Genomic DNA, 21,052 nt, shown 5'->3' on the forward strand with positions numbered 1-21,052 from the left:
TGGCAAAAATTAGTGGGAGACTAGAGGACTGGGAAGTCTTTAGGGGACAACAGAAAGCTACTAAAAAAGCCATAAAGAAGAGTAAGGTAGACTATGAAAGTAAACTCGCTCAGAACATAAAAGCAGATAGTAAAAGCTTCTACAAATATATAAGACAAAAAGAGTGGCGAAGGTAAATATTGGTCCTTTGGGAGATGAGAAGGGAGATTTAATAATAGGAGACGGGGAAATGGCTGAGGAGCTGAACAGGTTTTTTGGGTAAGTCTTCACAGTGGAGGACACAAATAACATGCCAGTGACTGATGGAAATAAGGATATGATAGGTGAGGACCTTGAGATGATTTTAATCACTAAGGAAACAGTATTGGGCAAGCTAATGGGGCTGACGATAGACCGGTCTCCTGGCCCTGATGGGATGCATCCCAGCGTGTTAAAAGAGATGGCTCGGGCAATTTTAAACGCACGAGTGATAATTTATCAAAATTCACTAGACTCTGGTGTGGTCCCAGAGGATTGGAAAGTAGCAAACGTGACATCACTGTTTAAAAAAGGAGGTCGGCAGAAAGCGGGTAATTATAGGCCGGCAAGCTTAACTTCGGTTGTAGGGAAATTGCTGGAATCTATCATTAAGGAGGAAATAGCGGGGCACCTGGAGGGAAATTGTCCAATTGGGCAGACGCAGCATGGGTTCACAAAGGGTAGGTCGTGTCTGACTAATTTGGTAGAATTTTCTGAGGCCGTTACCAGTGCAGTAGATAACGGGGAGCCAATGGATGTGGTATATCTGGATTTCCAGAAAGCTTTTGACAAGGTGCCACACAAAAGGTTGCTGCATAAACTAAAGATGCATGTCATTGAGGGTAAAGTGGTAGCATGGGTAGAGGATTGGTTAACTAACAGAAAGCAGAGAGTGGGGATACATGGGTGTTTCTCTGGTTGGCAACCTGTAACTAGTGGGGTCCCTCAAGGATCAGTGTTGGGTCCGCAGTTGTTCACAATGTACATAGACGATTTGGAGTTGGGGACCAAGTGCAATGTGTCAAAGTTTGCAGACGACAGTAAGATGAGCGGTAAAGCTAAAAGTGCAGAGGATACCGTAAGTATGCAGAAGGATTTGGATAGGTTAGGTGAATGGGCTAGGGTCTGGCAGATGGAATTCTATGTTGCAAAGTGTGACGCTATCCATTTTGGGAGGAATAACAGCAGAATGGATTATTATTTAAACGGTAAGATGTTAAAACATTCTGCTGTGCAGAGGGACCTGGGTGTGCTAGTGCACGAGTCGCAAAATGTTGGTGTGCAGGTGCAACAGGTGATTAAGAAGGCTGATCGAGTTTTGTCTTTCATTGCTAGAGGGATGGAGTTCAAGACTAGGAAGGTTATGCTGCAATTGTATAAGGTGTTGGTGAGGCCACATCTGGAGTATTCTGTTCAGTTTTGGTCTCCTTACCTGAGAAAGGACATATTGGCACTGGTGGGTGCAGAGGAGATTCACTAGGTTGATCCCAGAGTTGAGGGGATTAAATTATGACGAGAAGTTGAGTAGACTGGGACTGTCCTCATTGGAGTTTATAAGGATGCGGGGGGATCTTATTGAAGCAAAAAAATTATGAAGGGAATAGATAGGATAGATGCAGGCAGGTTGTTTCCACTGGTCGGGGAAAGCAGAACTAGGGGGTATAGCCTCAAAATAAGGGGAAGTAGGATTAGGACCGAGTTTAGGAGGAACATCTTCACCCAAATGGTTGTGAATCTCTGGAATTCCTTGCCCAGTGAAGCAGTTGAGGCTCCTTCTTTAAATGTTTTTAAGAAAAAGATAGATACCTTTCTAAAGAATAAAGGGATTCGGGGATATGGTGTACGGGCCGGAGAGTGGAGCTGAGTCCGCAAAGATCAGCCACGATTTAATTGAATGGCGGAGCAGGCTCGAGGGGCCAGATGGCCTGCTCCTGTTCCTCGTTCTTATGATTGATTCCACCTTTAGAATGATGAACAGGGGCAGCACGCTCGCACGCTGGAGGGGCTGCTTAGCACAGGGCTAAATCGCTGGCTTTGAAAGCAGACCAAGGCAGACTAGCAGCACGGTTCAATTCCTGTTCCAGCCTCCCCGAACAGGCGCCGGAATGTGGCGACTAGGTGCTTTTCACAGTAACTTCATTTGATGCATAATTGTGACAATAAGCTATTTTTATTTCATTTCAGTGGTTAGCAAGGTTGCCGAGTTCTCAGGTTCAACCCCGGTTCTGGGTCACTGTCCGCTTGGAGCTTGTACATTCTCCCCATTGTTGCATGGGTTTCTCCCCCAACAACGCGAATATGTGCCGGGTAGGTGGATTGGCCACGCAAATTGCCCCTTAATTGGAAAATGTGAATTGGGTAATCTATATACTTTTTTAAAGAATGGAGAACAGTTGATCCCAGGTCCCAGAAATTCAAAGCACCAATCATTAAAAAGATCACTTTTACTGGATGTGAGAGTTGCTGGTTATGACTGAATTTATTGTCTTCCCCTAGTTGCCCTTCAGAAGGTGGTTGGTGAGCTGATTTTTTGAATCGTTGCAGACCCTGAGGTTTGGGTACACCCAACGTGCTTTCAGAGAGGAAGCTAAATGATTTTGCCCCGTTACCATGAAGAAACGTTTAGATGGTTCCAAGTGGGAGTATTGAATGATTTGGAGGGAAATTCCAGTTTGTGATTCTCCCAAGTAGGGGCTTGTCTAGTTCTTCAAAATGATAGTGGTCGTAGGTCTGGATGGTGCTGTCGAAGGAACAATTGTCTGAGGAACTTAGTTGAGTTATTGCGCTGCAGTTTGGGATGGCTGTGGCGGAGGGATTGAATGCTTGTGGCAGGAGGAGCAATCAAGCGAACTGCTTGGTGCTGGGTGTTTTCGAACTCTCTGAGCGTTCTTGGAGATCTGGGGAACAGCGTTTCACGTGGAAAAAAATGGATTAATCAATTTGCCTGCGTAAATCATGTTCTGAAATTTTAAAAAATGTATAATCGATAATCATGAATGTTTTTTTCCTGCGTTTAGGTTGTGAGTAATTGACAGAGGTGAAAGGTCACTTATTAGAACAAAGAAAATTACAGGACAGGAACAGGCCCTTCGGCCCTCCCAGCCTGCGCCGATCCAGATCCTCTATCTAAAACTGTCTTCTATTTTCCAAGGATCTACTTCGCTCTGTTCCCCGCCCGTTCATATATCTGTCTAGATGCATCTTAAGTGATGCTATCGTGCCCGCCTCTACCACCTCCGCTGGCAAAGTGTTCCAGGCACCCACCACCCTCTGTGTAAAAACCTTTCCACGCACATCTCCCTTAAATGTTCCCCCTCTCACCTTGAAATCTTGACCCCTTGTAATTGACACCCCCACTCTTGGAAAAACCTTGTTGCTATCCACCCTCTTCATACCTCTCATAACTTTGTACACCACAATCCTAATCTACTCATCCTTTCTTCCTAGCTAGCACCCTCCATACCAGGCAACATCCTGGTGAACCTCCTCTGCACCATCTCTAAAGCATCCACATCCTTCTGGTAATGTGGCGACCAGAACTGCAGGCAATATTGGTAATGTGGCCCAACCAAAGTCCTATACAACTGTAACATGCCCTGCCGACTCTTGTACTCAATACCCCGTTCGATGAAGGCAAACATGCTGTATGCCTTCTTGACCACTCTATCGACCTGCGTTGCCATCTTCAGGGTACAATGAATCTGAACTCCCAGATCTCTCTGTACATCAATTTTCCCCAGGACTCTTCCATTGACCGTATAGTCCCCTATTGAATTAGATCTTCCAAAACGCATCACCTGCATTTGCCTGGATCGAACGCCATCTGCCATTTTGCTGCACAACTCTCCAATCTATCTATATTTTGCTGTATTCTCTGACAGTCCTCCTCGCTATCTGCAACTCCACCAATCTTATTATCATCTGCAAACTTACTAATCAGACCACCTATACCTTCGTCCAGATCATTTATGTATAACACAAACAACAGTGGTCCGAGCACGGATCCCTGTGGAACACCACTAGTCACCTGTCTCCATTTTGAGACACTCCCTTCCACCACTACTCTTTGTCTCCTGTTGCCCAGCCAGTTCTTTATCCATCTAGCTAGTACACCCTGAACCCCATACGACTTCACTTTTTCCATCAACCTGCCGTGGGGAACTTTATCAAACGCCTTACTGAAGTCCATGCCTTCCCTCATCAATTAACTTTGTCACTTCGTCAAAGAATTCTATTAGGTTTGTAAGACATGAACTTCCCTGCACAAATCCATGCTGCCTATCACTGATAAGTCTATTTTCTTCCAAATGTGAATAGATCCTATCCCTCAGTATCTTCTCCAACAGTTTGCCTACCACTGACGTCAAGCTCACATGTCTAGAACTCCCTAGATTTTCCATGATACCCTTCTTAAAGAAAGGGACAACATTAGCAATTCTCCAGTCCTCCGGGATCTCACGCATGCTCTAGGATGCTGCAAAGATATCTCTTAAGGCCCCAGCTAGTTCGTCCCTCGCTTCCCTCAGTAACCTGGGATAGATCCCATCCGGAACGGGGACTTGTCCACATTAATGCCTTTTAGAAAACCCAAAACTTCCCCCTTCCTAATGCCGACTTGGCCTAGAGTATTTAGAATCCATCCCTAGCCTCAACATCCGTCATGTCCCTCTCCTTGGTGAATACCAATGCAAAGTACTCATTAAGAATCTCACCCATTTCCTCTGACTCCACGCATGAATTCCCTCTTTTGTCTTTGAGTGGGCCAATCGTTTCTCTAGTTACCCTCTTTCTCCTTATATACGAAGAAAAGGCTTTGGGATTTTCCTTAATTCTGTTGCCAAATATATTTCATGACCCGTTTTAGCCCGCTTTATTGCGCATTTGAGATTTGTCCTACTTTCCCGAGATTCCTCCAAAGCTTCATCAGTTTTAAGTCGCCTAGATATTATGTAGGCTTCATTTCTCATCTTAGCTAGTCTCACAATTCCACCCGTCATCCATGGTTCCCTAATCTTGCCATTTCTATCCCTCCTTTTCACAGGGACATGTCTGTCCTGCGCTCTAATCAACCTTTCCTCAAACGACTCCAACATTTCAAATGTGGATTGACCCTTAAACAGCTGCTCCCAATCCACATTCCCTAGCTCCTGCCGAATTTTGTTATACTTGGCCTTTCCCCAATTTGAAATGAAATAAAAATCGCTTATTGTCACAAGTAGGCTTCAAATGAAGTTACTGTGAAAAGCCTCTAGTCGCCACAATCCGGTGCCTGTTCGGGAAGGCTGGTACGGGAATTGAACTGTGCTGCTGGTCTGCCTTGGTCTGCTTTCAAAGCCAGAAATTTAGCCCAGGGTGCTAAACCAGCCCCAATTTAGCACTCTTCCTTCAGGACCACTCTGGTCTTTGTCCATGAGTATTCTAAAACTTACAGAATTGTGATCGCTATTCCCAAAGTAATCACCGACTGAAACTTCAACCACCTGGCCGGGATTATTCCCCAATAACAGGTCCAGTATGACCCCTTCCCGAGTAGGACTATTTACATCCTGCTCTAAAAAACTCTCCTGGATGCTCCTTACAAATTCTGCTCCATCTATGCCTCCAACACTACATGAGTCCCATTCAATGCTGGGGAAGTTAAAATCTCCCATCACGACCACCCTATTTCTCCTACATTTTCCTATAATCTGTCAACATATTTGTACCTCTACTTCATTGTCGCTTTTGGGAGGCCTGTAGTAAAGTCCCAACAATGTTACTGCACCCTTCCTGTTCCTCAGCTCTACCCATATTGCCTCAGTGCACGAATCCTCCATCGTGCCCTCCTTAATCACAGCTGTGATATCAGCTCTGACCAGTAATGCAACTCCTCCACCCCTTTTACCTCCCTCTCTATCCCTCCTGAAGTATCGACACGCTGGGATATTTAGTTGCCAGGCTTGCCCTTCCCTCAACCAAGTCTCAGTAATACCAATAACATCATATTCCCAGGTACTAATCGAAGCCCTATATTCATCTGCCTTACCTGCTACACTTCTCGCATTGAAACAAATGCACCTCAGACCACCTGTCCCTTTGCGTTCATCATCTCGTCCCTGTCTACTCTTCCCCTTAGTCACATTGTGTTTATTATCTATTACCTGACTGGCTTTAGTTGCTGCCTCTTTACTGACCTCTAACTTCCTAATCTGGTTCCCACCCCCCTGCCACATTAGTTTAAAACCTCCCCAACAGTGTTCGCAAAAAGCACCCCCTAGGTCATTGGTTCCAGTCTTGCCCAGGTGTAGACTATCCGATTTATAATGGCCCCACCGCCGCCAGAACCGTTTCCAATGTCCCAAAAATCTGAACCCCTCCCTCCTGCACCATCTCTCAAGCCACGTATTCATTCTGACTATTCTTGAATTTCTACTCTGACTCTCTCGTGGCACTGGTAGCAATCCTGAGATTACTACTTTTGAGGTCTTACATTTTATCTTATCTCCTAACTCCCTAAATTCTGATTGTAGTACCTCATCCCGTTTTTTATCTGTATCGTTGGTGCATATATGCACCACGACAACTGGCTGTTCTGAATGTCCTGCAGCCGGTATGAGGCATCCCTGACCCGTGCACCCGGGAGGCACCATACCATTCGGGAGTCTCGTTTTCGACCACAGAAACGCCTGTCTACACCCCTTACGATTGAATTCCCTGTGACTATAGCCCTTCCAGCCTTTTTCCTGCCCTTCTGTGCAGCAGAGCCAGCCACGGTGCCATGAGCCTGGCTTTTCCTCGTGAGTCATCGCCCCCAACAGGATCCAAAACGATATACCTGTTTTCGAGGGAGATGACCGCAGGGGAGACCTGCACTGCCTTCCTGTTCTTTCTCTGCCTTTTGGTCACCTATTCCCTGTCTCCCTCATCAATCCTAATCTGCGGTGTGCCCAACTCACTGAACATGCTATCCACGACCTCCTCAGCATCGCGGATGCTCCAACGTGAGTCCATTCGCTGCTGCAGAGCCGTCATGCGGTCTAACAGGAGCTGCAGCTGGACACACTTCCCGCACATGAAGGAGTCAGGGGCATCGGCCGCGTGCCTGAACTCCCACATTGAGCACGAGGAGCATAACACGGGTCTGGGATCTCCTGCCATCTATACACTTTACCATAACTGATTACAAATATAATATCAAATAATGAATAAGTAAAAGGAATAAAGATTTTACTAACCAATCTCAATACTTACCAACACACGAAGAGTTAAACTTCTACAAGCTACTGCTAATTGGAGCACTTTCCTTCCCAGCCAATCAGGTCACTGCTTTGCTGTGATGTCACTCTTCAAGGTAAGTTTTTAAAGAGGAAAACTTACCTTCCCGACAAACTCCTGGCCACTGCTCCCGCCGAAAATCTGAAGGCCGCTTCTCCGGCAGCTGTGTCCCCGCCGCTCTCCTCGCGCTCTTTTATCCTCTCTCCCCACGCCTCTCATCGCGCCCTTTTATCCCGTGACGCCGCCGCTCTCCTCGGCCTCTTTCACTGTTTTCCCGCCGCTCTCCTCGCACTCTCTCCCTGAGTCTCTCTTTCCCTGAGTCTCCGCCGCTCTCCTCGCGCTCTTTCATTGAGTCCCCGCCGGTCTCCTCGCGCTCTTTCACTGAGTCTCCGCCGCTCTCCTCGCGCTCTTTCATTGAGTCCCCACCGCTCTCCTCGCGCTCTTTCACTGAGTCTCCGCCGCTCTCCTCGCTCTCTTTCATTGTGTCCCCGCCGCTCTCCTCGCGCTCTTTCACCGATTCTCTCTTTCCCTGAGTATCCGCCGCTCTCCTCGCGCTCTTTCACTGAGTCTCCGCCGCTCTCCTCGCGCTCTTTCACCGAGTCTCTCTTTCACCGAGTCTCTCTTTCACTGAGTATCCGCCGCTCTCCTCGCAATCTTTCACTGAGTTCCCGCCACTCTGCTCGCGCTCTTTCACTGCAGGCTGTGATGTCACGGTTCAACTTCTTTCCACTTCTACCTGCCCTCGAGTCTCCTTCCTGATCTTTACTCGGCTGGGACCCTTACAGTGATTGTCTTTCTTTTCGGTTAGACGAGGAGGTAGGGAGGGAAACACTGAAGAATTGACTCGGGTTAACTGTCACTTGACAACAGCTCCTCCACAAACCACCTTCAAGGTGTACTGAGCTGGAATCGAACTTGGCTTTCCGCAGTGTGAGATCAGAAAGTAAACAGGTGGCACAAGCCCCTTTTCAAAACAGATCAATGCAACCTCTAAACAAAATACACCCACTTCTAATTATAAATGTGCTGCTGGTTTTATTTATGCAACACATATGTTTCGGGAATAGTAAACACGCCAGGAAGCGCGCACGGTGAGATAGGTCCGAATTTACAATTAAGTTGATGCTGTGAAGTAACCAGTGAGCTAAAGCTGACGTCGGGTTCAAACATTGGCACATTATATATAAAGGATTACCGTGATCCTACTCGCCGCGGTCGGTAACATTGACGGGAAACTCCAGGTGTTGGTGCACATCACCTCACAGCCAGACATGACCAAGTACTTAAAAGTGAATGAATTAATGAATTACCGACGAAGGACATTCATTCTGTTTAACCTCAGCGGCTCTTTAGATGAGCGGTTCAGTCAATCCCACCCGATCAACCTTTCCCCAAAGACATGCATTTGATTCCTGTCGTTTCTGGCAGTGACATTTGAAAGCTACTGTTGTATCTGCCTCCACCAATCTCACAGGCAGTGCGGAACAGATAATTGAACTGTATCCCAGCACATTGAAATAATTGTTCGAAAGATGTAACTAAAAATCTTATCTCGCAGTTATATTGACCTGTGAGCTGCGCGTGCTGTGGCAACTGGAACTGCGAGCAATTTACAACAGAGGGAGACTACACGGCCACTCACTCTTGCCCCAATATTCAGTTTGATCACAGCTGAGCCTCTGCCTGAATGTCAATTCCTGCCTGTTCCTCAGATAATTTCATTCCCTCAAAGTTCCCTGTCATTAAGAAAAATCGAGGCAGACGGCCACAGCAAAATTGAAAACTGATTTGGACATATAGATGGAGTTCTCGAATCTCAGCGACACAGATCTGGAAGGTGGGACAGGTCATAGAGACATTGAAGTTTACAGCATGGAAATAGGCCCTTCGGCCTAACTTGTCCATGCCGCCCAGTTTTTACTGCACAAAGCCTGTCCAATTGTCCACAATTGGTCATATTCCTCCATACCCACCTTCTCCAGATAACTATGAAAATGCTTTTTAAAAGGCTGAATTGTAGACGCTTCTACTACTGCAAATGCCAGCTCTTTCCAGCCACTCACCACCCTCTGTGTGAAACAATTGTTCCTCTGGAACCTTTTGTATCTCTCCCCTCTCACCTGAAAGCTATGCTCTCTAGTTTTGGATTCCACTTCCTTTGGGATAATCTACCTGATCCATGCCCCCCATTATTTTACAGCGGTCGTCAAGATCACCCCGAGGCTCCAAGAACCAAGTTCCAGTCTATCCAGCCGCTCCTTACAACTCAAACCAACGAATCCAATAGCAGCCTAGAAAAACTTTTCTGCTCTCTTTCTAGGTTAATAATATCCTTTCTATATTTGGGTTACCAGAACTGTACACAGTATTCCAAGTGTGTCCTTCCCAACGTCTTGTAGAACTTCAGCAAGACATCCCAACACTTGTGTTCAATTATCTGACCATGTATCTGTATAATAGTAATAATGGGCAGACACAGTAATTGGGGAACAAAGAGCCTCCTTCAGTGTTGTGAATTTCCAATTATTCATCATGTTTCACTGGTTCCAAAAAGCAACAAAGTCGCAGAATCTGTCTGACTGGAAAAAGTTTCAGAAGAATATCTTCGTCAAGAGACCCACAGCAAATCAAATCTTTACCCGATACCAATAGAAACAAAACAGAAACAGAATAAAGGAGGGTGGTAAAGAGAGAAAGGGGAAGAGACCATTTCACGCTGGAGTAGATTGCACACCACTCAGTTCCACCTGACTGCAGCAAGCACATTGTTTCTGTCTTCCAGGATTCATGCTGTTAGAAATACCTGAGGTCCAGTTTCCTCTGAGGTAGGTTATATGATTCATTCCACCGTTAGAATTTTAAAAAACAGCGGCAGCACGTTGGCGCAGTGGTTAGCACTGCTGCCGGAAGGCGCGGAGTTCTCAGTTTCGATCCCGGCTCCGGGTCACCGTCCGTGTGGTGTTTGCGCATTCTCCCCGTGTTTGCGTGGGTTTCCCCCCACAACCCAATGATGAACAGGGAAGGAGGATTGGCCGCGCTAATCTGCCCCTTAATTGGAAAAAATGAAATGGGTAATCGATATTTATTTTTTAAGAATGGAGAACAGTTCATCCCAGGCCCCAGAAATTCAAAGCACCAATGCATTAAAAATATCCCTTTTACTGAATGTGAGAGTTGCTGGTTAGGACAGAATTTATTGTGCATCCCGAGTTGCCCTGAAGAAGGTCAGCTGCTTTCTTGACTCGTTGCAGACCGTGATTTTTGGGTACAACCAGCGTGCTTTTAGGGAGCAAGCTAAATGATTTTCCCCCGTTAACGTGAAGGAACGTTTATCTGGTTCCAAGTGGTAATGGTGAGTGATTTGGAGGGAAATTCTAGTTGGTGATTTTCCGAAGTAGGGGCTTGCCTAATACTTCAAAATGATAGTGGTCATAGGTCTGGAAGGTGCTGTCGAAGGAACAATTGCCTGAGGAGCTTTGTTGAGTTATTGCGGTGCATTTTGGGATGGCTTTGGCCGAGGGATGGAATGCTTGTGGCAGGAGGAGCAATCAAACACACTGCTTGGTGCTGGATGCTTTCGAACACCCTGAGTGTTCTTGGAGATCTGGGAACAGCGTTTCACGTGGAAAAAAACTGGATTAATCAATTCGCCTGTGTAAACTATCTTGTTCCGAAATTTCAAAAATGTATGATAGATAATCGTTAATGCTCCTTTCCTCCATTTAGGTAGGGAGTAATTGACAAAGTGTGATAGGTCAGTTATTGTACAGAGCTGGAATCGAACTTGGTTTTCCGCAGTGTGAGAGCAGAAAGTAAACACGTGGCACAAGCCTCTTTTCAAAACAATTAATGCAACCTCTAAACAAAATACACCTACTTCTAAGTATAAATGTGCTGCTGCTTTTATTTATGCAACACATGTTTTGGAAACAATAAAAGCGCCAGGCAGTGCTCATGGTAAGACAGGTTCGAAGTTACAATTAAGTTGACGCTGTGAAGTAACCCGTGAGCTAAAGCCGACGCTGACTTCAAACATGGACACATTGTATATGAAGGATTACCGTGATCATACTCGCCGTGGTTGGTAGCATTGAGGGAAATTCCAGTGTGTTGGTGCATATCATCTCACAGCCAGACGTGACCAAAAACTTAAAAGTGCGTGAAGTAACGACAGAGGCCATTCATTCCGTTTAACCTCAGCGGCTCTGTAGATTAGCAGATCATTCAATCCCACTCGGCCGACCTTTCCCCAGAGGCATGAAATTGATTGCTGTCGTTTCTCGCATTGAAATTTGAAAACCACTGTTGTATCTGCCTCCACCAACCTCAGAGGCTGTGCAGACTAGATAACTGAACTGTATCCCCGAACATTGAATTAATTGATGGAAAGATGTAACTAAAAAATCTTATCGCGCAGTTATAGTCATCTGGAGGGCTGTGGCAACTGGAATTGATAGTATATGACAACATAGTGAAACAACCCGGCCACTCACTCCTGCCCCAACATCCAGTTTGATCGCAGCTGAGCTTCTGCCTCAATGTCATTTCCTGCCTGTTCCTCAGATCCTTTCAATCACTCAGGGACCATTGTCCATGAGAATGATAGAGGCAGACACACATAGCAAAATTTCAAAATCACTTGGACATAGAGATACAGTGCTCGAATCTGCAGCGTTACAGAGCTGGAAGATGGGATAGGGTCATAGAGTGCGAGAGGTTTACAGCATGGAAATAGGCCGTTCGACCCAACTTATCCATGCCGCCCATTCTTCTGCATTCTCCCCATAACCCCTGATCCCCTTAATAAGACAAAATTGTGTGTCTCCTCTCTAACTTTAAACCGATACCCACTTGTTTTACACTCCCCTATCTTTGGGAAAATATGTTGAGGATGTACATTACCTCTACCTTATTAACATTATAGACCTCGAGAATTTCACCCCTATGCCTCCTACACTCCTGGGGAAAATGTCCCAGCTTACCAAACGCACCTTATAACTCAAACTATGAATTTACGGTAGCATCCTTGTAAAACGTTTCAGCACTACTTCTAGTTTAATAATATCATCTCTATAATAGTGAGACCAGAACTATACACAGTATTCCAAGTGTAGACTTACTTATGTCTTGTACAACTTCAGCAAGGCGTCCAAACTCCTATATTCAATGTTCTGACCATGTGTCTGAATAACAGTAATGATGGGCACAGACACAGTAATGATGGAGCGAAGACCCTCCTTTCGTGTTATGTAGTGCCAATTATTCTTCATGTTTGCAATGGTTCCACAAAGTTACAAAGTCGCAAACTATGTCTTACTGAACAGAAAATATGGTACAATATTCTGCTAAACTTAAACCTTCACCCGAAACCAAGAGATACAAAACAGAAACAGAACAAAGGAGAGTGTTAAAGAGAGAAAGGGGGAAGAGGGTGTTTAAATCCATGATAGATTGCACAACACTCCGTTGACCTTACTGCCGCAACCACATTGTTTCTGTTTTCCTGGATTCATGCTGTTAGAAATACCTTAGATCCAGGTTCCTCTGAAGCAGAAGTTATATGATGAACTCTACCGGAATAATGCGAATCATTTCATCTAATGTCCCAGAAATGCAAAGCAGCAATGCTATAAAAAGTTCACTTTTACGGGATTTGCGAGTTTCTGGTTCGGGCAGCATTTAATTCCCACCCCGAATTGCCCTTCAGTAGGTGGCGGTGAGCTGCCTTGTTCATCCGCTGCTGCCCGTGAGGTGTGGGTACATCCAACGTGCTTTTAGGGAGTTCTTGTCCTTCAAGATGATAGTGGTTGTGCGTTTGGAAGTTGATGTCTAAGGAACCTTGGTGAGTTACTGCAGTGCATTTTGGGATGATAAACAGGGCTGCCACAGTGCGTTTGAGGTACAGGGATTGAATGTTTCTGGAAGGGGGAGCAATTAAGCGGGATACTTGGTCCAGGATGGTGTCGAACTACTTGAGTGCTTTTCGTGATATGTGGAACACTGTATCATGTACAAAACACAAAATGGATTATTACATTTGCCTGAGTAAATAATTGTGATAGGCCAGGGTTAAGAAACTCCAAACAATGTTATGAAGTCCAACTGACCGACAATCTTTATGTTGAATTTGGCTAGGATGAACACAAGAGCCTCCCCTTCAGGTGTGATTCAACAGTCTTCCTAAATACTTTAATCAACACAAGCTTTATTTTAAGAACTTAGTTAACATATGTATATAAAGAAACACAGCAAGCATTATTATCAATTACAATCATAACGACACCATATACCTACAGTAATCTATGTATAATACTGAATGAATTCCCATTTAACTGTTCCAAATCCAAAGCAAAATCCCATGAACGAAAAACAACATTTCAAGGGCGTGGCCCAGCACTCTGCCTTCTCATCTGAATAAGACTGACTTTTCCTGTGATTCTAATTTCGTCTCACCACCAGATTTATAACCATTCCCGAGAGGAAACTATTTTTTTCTAATTTAGCAAAGCAGGTAACTATAATCAATGTTTTTTTTAACTGACTCAGATATTAACAGTGAAAATAGATAAACAGGCCAAAACACTTCTTTTCTCTGTCTGAGTCCACAACAATCAAAATTGAAAGCGAAAGTAAAAACAGCACACAGCCACAGCTCAGCTTCACCCACAAAGTGACATGACTGAAGCCATGTGATGAGACAAAAATCTTTATTAAAGGCACACTCCCACGACATAATCTCGTTTCTAACTGATAAAATCAGATAATCAATAAAGTAGATTTCGCAAATGCACGTTTCCTGCATTAAAGTTGTGAACAATGAATAAAGTTGTAAATGACAAAGTGTGAGAGAGAATATGGTGAACTGGTGTACGACAATAATCTTTCCCTCAATGTCAACAAAACGAAGGAGATTGTCATCGACTTCAGGAAGCGTAGTGGAGAACATGCCCCGGTCTACATCAATGGGAATTAAATACAAAGGCTTCAAACATTTAAGTGTCCAGATCACCAACAACCTGTCCTGGTTCCCTCATGCCGATACTATAGTTAAGAAAGCTTACCAAAGACTCTACTTTCTCAGAAGACTAAGGATATTTGGCATGTCAGCTACGACTCTCACCAACGTTTACAGATGCACTATATAATGCATTCTTCCTGGTTGTATCACAGCTTGGTATGGATCCTGTTCTTCCCCAAGACCGCAGGGAACTACAAAATGTCGTGAATGTAGCCCAATCCATCACGCAAACCAGCCTCCCATCCATTGACTCGATCTTTAATTCCCGCTGCCTTAGAAAGGCAGCCAGCATAATTACTGACCCCACGCCCCGAGGAAATACCATCTTCCACTTTCTTCCATCAGTAAAAATATACAAAAGTTTGAGGTCACGTACCAACCGGCTCAAGAACAGCTTCTTCCCTGCTGCCATCAGACTTTTAAATGGACCTACCTTGTATTAAGTTGATCTTTTCTCTACACCAGAGCTATAACTGGAACAGTACATTCTGCAGTCGCCCCTTCATTCCCTATGTATGGTATGCGTTCTCTGTATAGCATGCAAGAAACAATTATTTTCACTGTAGAGTAATAATGTGAGACTAATAAATCAAATCAAAGAGCTCAGTTATTGTGCAGAGCTGGAATCGAACTTGGGTTTTCTCAGTGAGAACCAGAAAGTAAACACGTGGCACAAGCCGCATTAAAAAATAATTGTAGTGCAACCTCTAAAAAATACACCTACTGCTAATTTAGAAATCTGGGTCTGCTTTTAATCGTTGCAAACACCTGTTTTGGAAATATTAAAAACGCCAGGAGCGCTCATGGTGAGACAGGTTGGAACTTACAATTACGTTAATGCTGTGAAGTAGCCAGTGAGCTAAAGCTGACGCTGGCTTCAGGCACGGATACAATGTATATAATGCAGGCATTGTCAAAGTGGCGTTGGGGACACGCAGGTGGGTCGCGGGCAGGTATCGGGAGCGTCACGGGGCCAGCCGTTGCGGCGTTCATCAGTGCTCATGAGGCCCGGAGTGTTGGGACCTGAACCTGGGGTCAAAGTGCGATCGCGGATGGCGGCGGCTGAAGGCGCGGTGATCATTGATGATGAACAAGGCTATTATCTCGATCTTTTTGGCACCCCTAAACATTACTCAAGTGATCTGGAGAGTGTCTATATCCCTCATGGTCTCACCATGCACTGAACTGAACGTTTGGCAAGGGATATAATGAGATCCATGGGAATTCACCACATCGTCGCCCTCGGTGGCTGAAAGTGTTTTGCTGACCATTAAAACTACATTAAAGCATTGAATCGATATAGTGTCCAGTCAATCCCAATGACGGTTGACATCATCCGCTTGAAGAGTTACTGTAATGATCACTGAACAGGGGAGATATTCTGAGTTTACGAACTGAGGTCCGAATTCCACACTTTCCTCCTGGAGAAATTCTCCTCTCTGCTGATTCGATTGCTGATGAAATTTGGATGCTAACTATCATCTTTTCAATTCTAAATGAACTGAACCTCAAATAGCAAGAGAAGGATGGTGATTGCTTTCGGCTCTGTGAAGAAATCGCAGCTTTCCAAAACCCATTGAAAGTTTGGAATTGCGATGCAAAGCCAAAATCACCAGATGTCCCCCACACTGCCCCGGGACATCAAAGACAACAGCATTAGTAAGGAAAGTGTAGATGGACTGGATCGGCTGACTCCAAATGAAGCTGACTGAACTTCTGCGCCTCAGTTTTGACAGCGCATTAAAATCACGGCACGAGTCAATCAAACTGTCAGCATTTTGGAGTAGCATCTCCGAGGAGTATCGGGATCTGAGTAAAACAAGCATTTTGTTGCTTTTGCCCTTCACAACGACCTCCGTGTACGAAGTTGGATTTTCCGTCCTCACGAAGATGAAGACGGCACAAAGGACCCGGCTGAAACCTGCACCCGATATGTACATAGTCATCTCCCCCTGTGAACCTGCTTGGAGTGAGATTGTGAGGACCAAGCAGGCTCAGCTGTCGCATTAAAGGGAAGCAAAAATGGTGGGTCACGAATGATTGCCTTCCTGGGTCCCGAAGGTTGGTCGTTTGCTAATAATGAGTCCATGTAAAAAAAGTTTGAAAAACAGTTAAGAATGCAAATGCAATGTTAGCATTCATGTCAACAGGGCTAGAATAAGACCAGGGATGTACTTCTGAGGCTGCATAAGGCCCCATTTCGAGTACTGTGAGCAGATTTGGGCATATCTAAGGAAGGATGTGCTGGCCTTGGAAACGGTCCAGAGGAGGTTCACAAGACTGATCCCTGGAATGAAGAACTTGTCGTAGGAGGAACGTTTGAGGACTCTGGGTCTGTACTCGTTGGAGTTTAGAAGGATGAAAGGTGATCTCATTCAAACGTACAAGATACTGCGAGGACTGGATAGAGTGGACGTGGAGAGGACATTTCCACTTGTAGGAAAAACTAGAACCAGAGGACACCATCTCAGATTGAAGGGACTATCCTTTAAAACAGAGATAGGGAGGATTTTCTTCACCCAGAGGGTGGTGAATCTGTGGAACTCTTTGCTGCAGAAGGCTGCGGGGCCAATTCACTGAGTGTCTTTAAGGCAGAGATAGATAGATTCTTGTTTAATAAGGGGATCAGTGGTTATGAGGAGAAGTCAGGAGAATAGGGATGAGAAAAGTATCAACCATGATTGAATGGCGGAGCAGATTTGATGGGCCGAGTGGCCTAATTCTGCTCCAATATCTTATGGTCTTATGGTCTCATTACCGTGATCATAGTCACGTGGTGGGTAACATTGAGGGGGACCCCCAGGTGTTGGTCCCTACCATCTCACAGCCAGGCGACACCAAACAACTTAAAAGTGCGTGACGTAGCGACGGAGGACATTCATTCCGTATGACCTCAGCGGCAATATGGATTAGCAGATCAGTCAATCTCATTCGACCGCCTTTCCCCAGAGGGATGCATTTGATTCTTGTCACTCCCACTCCCTTATGAAACCGCTGTTGTATCTGCCTCCACCGAAATCCCAGGCCGTGCAGACCAGATCAGAACCACTGGCTGTGGGAATCGGTTAGTAGTTCCCCGTTCGGGATGCTGGGATACGCTGGGGCTGCGTTATTGGATATAAAAGGTGAAGATGTGAGATCCGTTCGACACATCTAAAATTACGTTAGGTCCGCATAATGTGGCTCTAAATGAACTGCATCCATGAATATAGAAAGAACTCTTGGATGTAACTTAGAAATCTTATCTTGCAGCCATATCCATCAGCAAGTAATGTGACAACTGGAACTGATAACCAGTGACAACATGGGGAGACTGCACGGCCACTGACTCCTCTTCCACCATTCAACTTGATCATAGCTGAACTTCTGCCTGAATGTCATTTCCTGCCTGTTCCTCAGATCCTTTCATTCTCTTAAAGATCATTGTCCATAAAAATAATGGATGGAGCCACCCACAGCAACATTTCAAACCGATTTGGCCAGACAGAGGATGTGCTCGAATCTGCTGCATTCCAGAGATGGAATGTGGGATAGAGTCATACAGGTTTGCAGCATAGAAACAGACCCGTTGGTTCAACTTGCAAATGTCGCTCAGTTTTAACCAGTACGCCTGTCCTAATTGCCCTCATTTCGCCCATATCCCGCTGTACTCATCTTACCCATTTAACTATCAAAACGCTGTTTAAAAAGCAAAATTGTAACCGCCTCGATTACTGCCAATTACAGATCGTTCCAGACACTCATCGCCTTAAGTGTGAACAAATTGCCCTCTCTACACTTTTGTATCTCTCCCGTCTCACCTTAAACCTATTCCCTCTAGTTGTCGACTCCCTTCCTCTGGGAGAAAAGTGTTGTCTATGTACCTCATCTATGCGCTTCATTATTTTATAGACCTCTATAAGTTCAACCCTAAAACTCCAAAGATCCACCAGAAAAAAGACCCATTCGATTCAGTCTTTCCTGACAACTCAAACCATTAAGTACCGCTAGCACAATTCTATATCTTTTCTGCCCTTTTACTGGTTTAATAATGTCGTTTCTATAACAGAACTTTACACCGTATTCCAAGTGTGACCTTACTTATGTCGTTTAAAACTTCAACAAGACGTCCCAACTCCTGTATTCAATGTCCAACCATGTGCCTGTATCACAGTAATGAGGGGCACAGACACAGTAATGATGGAGCATTTCAGTGTTGTGAAATTCCAAGTACACTTCATGTTTGCAGTGGTTCCAAAAAACAACAAAGTCACAGAATGTGTCTGACTGGAAAAATATGTCGAATAATATTCTGCTCAGGGGAACTGCAGCAAATCAAACCTTCACCCGATACCAAGAGAAAGAAATCAGAAACAGAAACAGAACGAAGGAGAGTGTTAAAGAGAGAAAGGGGGAGAGCGTTTGAAGCCAGGTTAGATTGCACCCCACACCCTTCCACTTTACTGCATCAAGCACATTGTTTCTGTGTACCAGGAGTCCTGTTGTTAGAAATACCTTAGACCCAGGTTCCTCTGAAGCAGAAGTAACTTGATGCACTCCAACGGAAGAATTGAGAACAGTTCATAATAATAATAGCAATCGCTTATTGTCACAAGTAGGCTTCAATGAAGTTACTGTGAAAAACGCCTAATTGCCACATTCCGGCGCCTGTTCGAGGAGGCCGGTTCCGGAATTGAAGCCGCACCGCTGACATTGTTCTGCATTAGAAGCCAGCTGTTTATCCCACTGTGCTAAACCAGTTCCAGAAATTCAAAGCATTAAAGAGATCACTGTTATGGGATTTGCGAGTTGCTGGTTCGGGCAGTATTTAATTCCCATCTCTAATTCTTCTCGAGAAGGAGGTGGTGAGCTGCCTTCTTGAACCGCTGAATCCATGAGGTGCAGGTACAACCACCGTGCTTTTAGGGAGGGAGTTTCAGGAATTTTTCCCGGTGCCGTGAAGGAACGATTCTATGATTCCAAGTGGGAGTTGTGTGTGACTTGAGGGAAGACCTCCACCTACGGCCTTTTGTTGTCCTTCCAATGGATAGTGGTTGTGGATTTGGAAGGTGCTGGCTCAGGAACCTTAATTTGCAGTGCATTTTGGGATGGATTGCAGCGCTGCCACTGTGCGTCCGCGGTGGAGGGAGTCAATGTTTCTGGAAGTGAGCGCAATCAAGCGGGGTGCTTGATCCTGGGTGGTTCCGAATGTCTTGAGTGTTCTTGCAGATATAGGGTAGAGTGTGTCACGTGAAAAACACAAAATGGATTCAATAATTTGCTTGAGTAAACATCCTCTTTTTCAAATCAAAAATGAGATAATCCATAAAGAAGGTATTCTTAATGCACATTTCCTCCATTTAAGTGGTGAACAATTGACAAAGTGCAATAAATAACTCCTCAGGGAATCTTCTTAATCCAAACAAAATTGCATTCGCCCAAGCTTTTACAATGCCAAATTGCATTTCAACCTAAGATTTTTCTTTATCCATGACTGCAGCAGTCGCGCACACCCTGGAACCCAGACTCTTGGTTATTGGGCAGAGCTGGATTAGATTGGAATGGTTTATTGTCACCTGCTCCGGGGTACAGTGACCAGCATTGTTCTGCGTACAGTTCACACAGATTATTCCGGAAATGAAAAGAAAATACTTAGGGTAAACATAAAATACACCATGTAAATACATAGACACTGGCATCGGGTGAAGCACGCAGGTGTAGTACTACGCAGTAGAGAAGCGTGCGAATAGATCAGACCAGTCCATAAGAGGTTCGTTTAGGAGTCTGGTAACAGCGGGTAAGAAGCTGTTTTTGAGTCTGTTCGTGCGTGTTCTCAAACTTTTGTACCTCCTGCCCGATGGAAGAGGTTGGAAGAGTGAGTAAACCGGATGTTAGGGGTATCTGATTCTGCTGCCCGCTTTCCCAAGGCAGCGGTAGGTGTAGACAGAGTAAATGGACGGGAGGCGGGTTCGCGTGATGGACTGGATGTGTTCACGACTGTTTATAGTTTCTTACGTTCTTACGACGAGGAGGTGATATAGCAGGCTAGATAGGATGCTTTCTATGGTGCACTTACTAAAATCGATAAGAGTCAGTGTGGACATGCCGAATTTTCTTAGTTTCCTGAGGACGTATAGGCGCTGCAGTGCTTTCTTGGTCTTAGCGTCGACCAAGGACATATGATCTGTATGTGCACACCTAATAATTTGAAGCTGTAAACCATCTCCACCACGGCTTCGTTGATGCAGAGAGGTGTGTATAAAATACTTCACTTCCTGAAGTCAATGACCAGCTCTTCAGTTTTGCTGACATTGAGGGTGAGATTATTGTCGTTAAACCACACCACTGGGTTCTCCATCTCCGTCCAGTATTCTGGCTCATCGCTGCTCGAGATCCTACCCAGTATAGCTGTATGGTCAGCAATCTTGTCTGGCACTGTTTACACAGACAGACTCTTTTTACAGCAGGGTGCGGTTCACATAAACACTGTTTACAGTACGCACTGTTTGCATATACTATTTATAGCAGGTACGGTTTATATAAACACTGTTTACTGTATGGCACTGTTTACGTCGACTTTACAGCAGTGTACGGTTTACATACACACTGTTTACTGCAGTACGCTGTTTACATAGACTATGTTTACAACAGTGGTACGGTTCCCATAAACAATGTTTACTGCAGGTCCAGTAAACATAGACTCTGCTTACAGCAATGTCCGGTTTAAATATTGTTTACTGTAGGGCACTGTTTAAATTGACTATGTTTACATTAGGCACTGTT

The sequence above is a fragment of the Scyliorhinus torazame genome, chromosome 20 (genome assembly GCF_047496885.1).
Source record: "Scyliorhinus torazame isolate Kashiwa2021f chromosome 20, sScyTor2.1, whole genome shotgun sequence".
In the NCBI taxonomy this organism is placed as follows: Eukaryota; Metazoa; Chordata; class Chondrichthyes; order Carcharhiniformes; family Scyliorhinidae; genus Scyliorhinus; species Scyliorhinus torazame.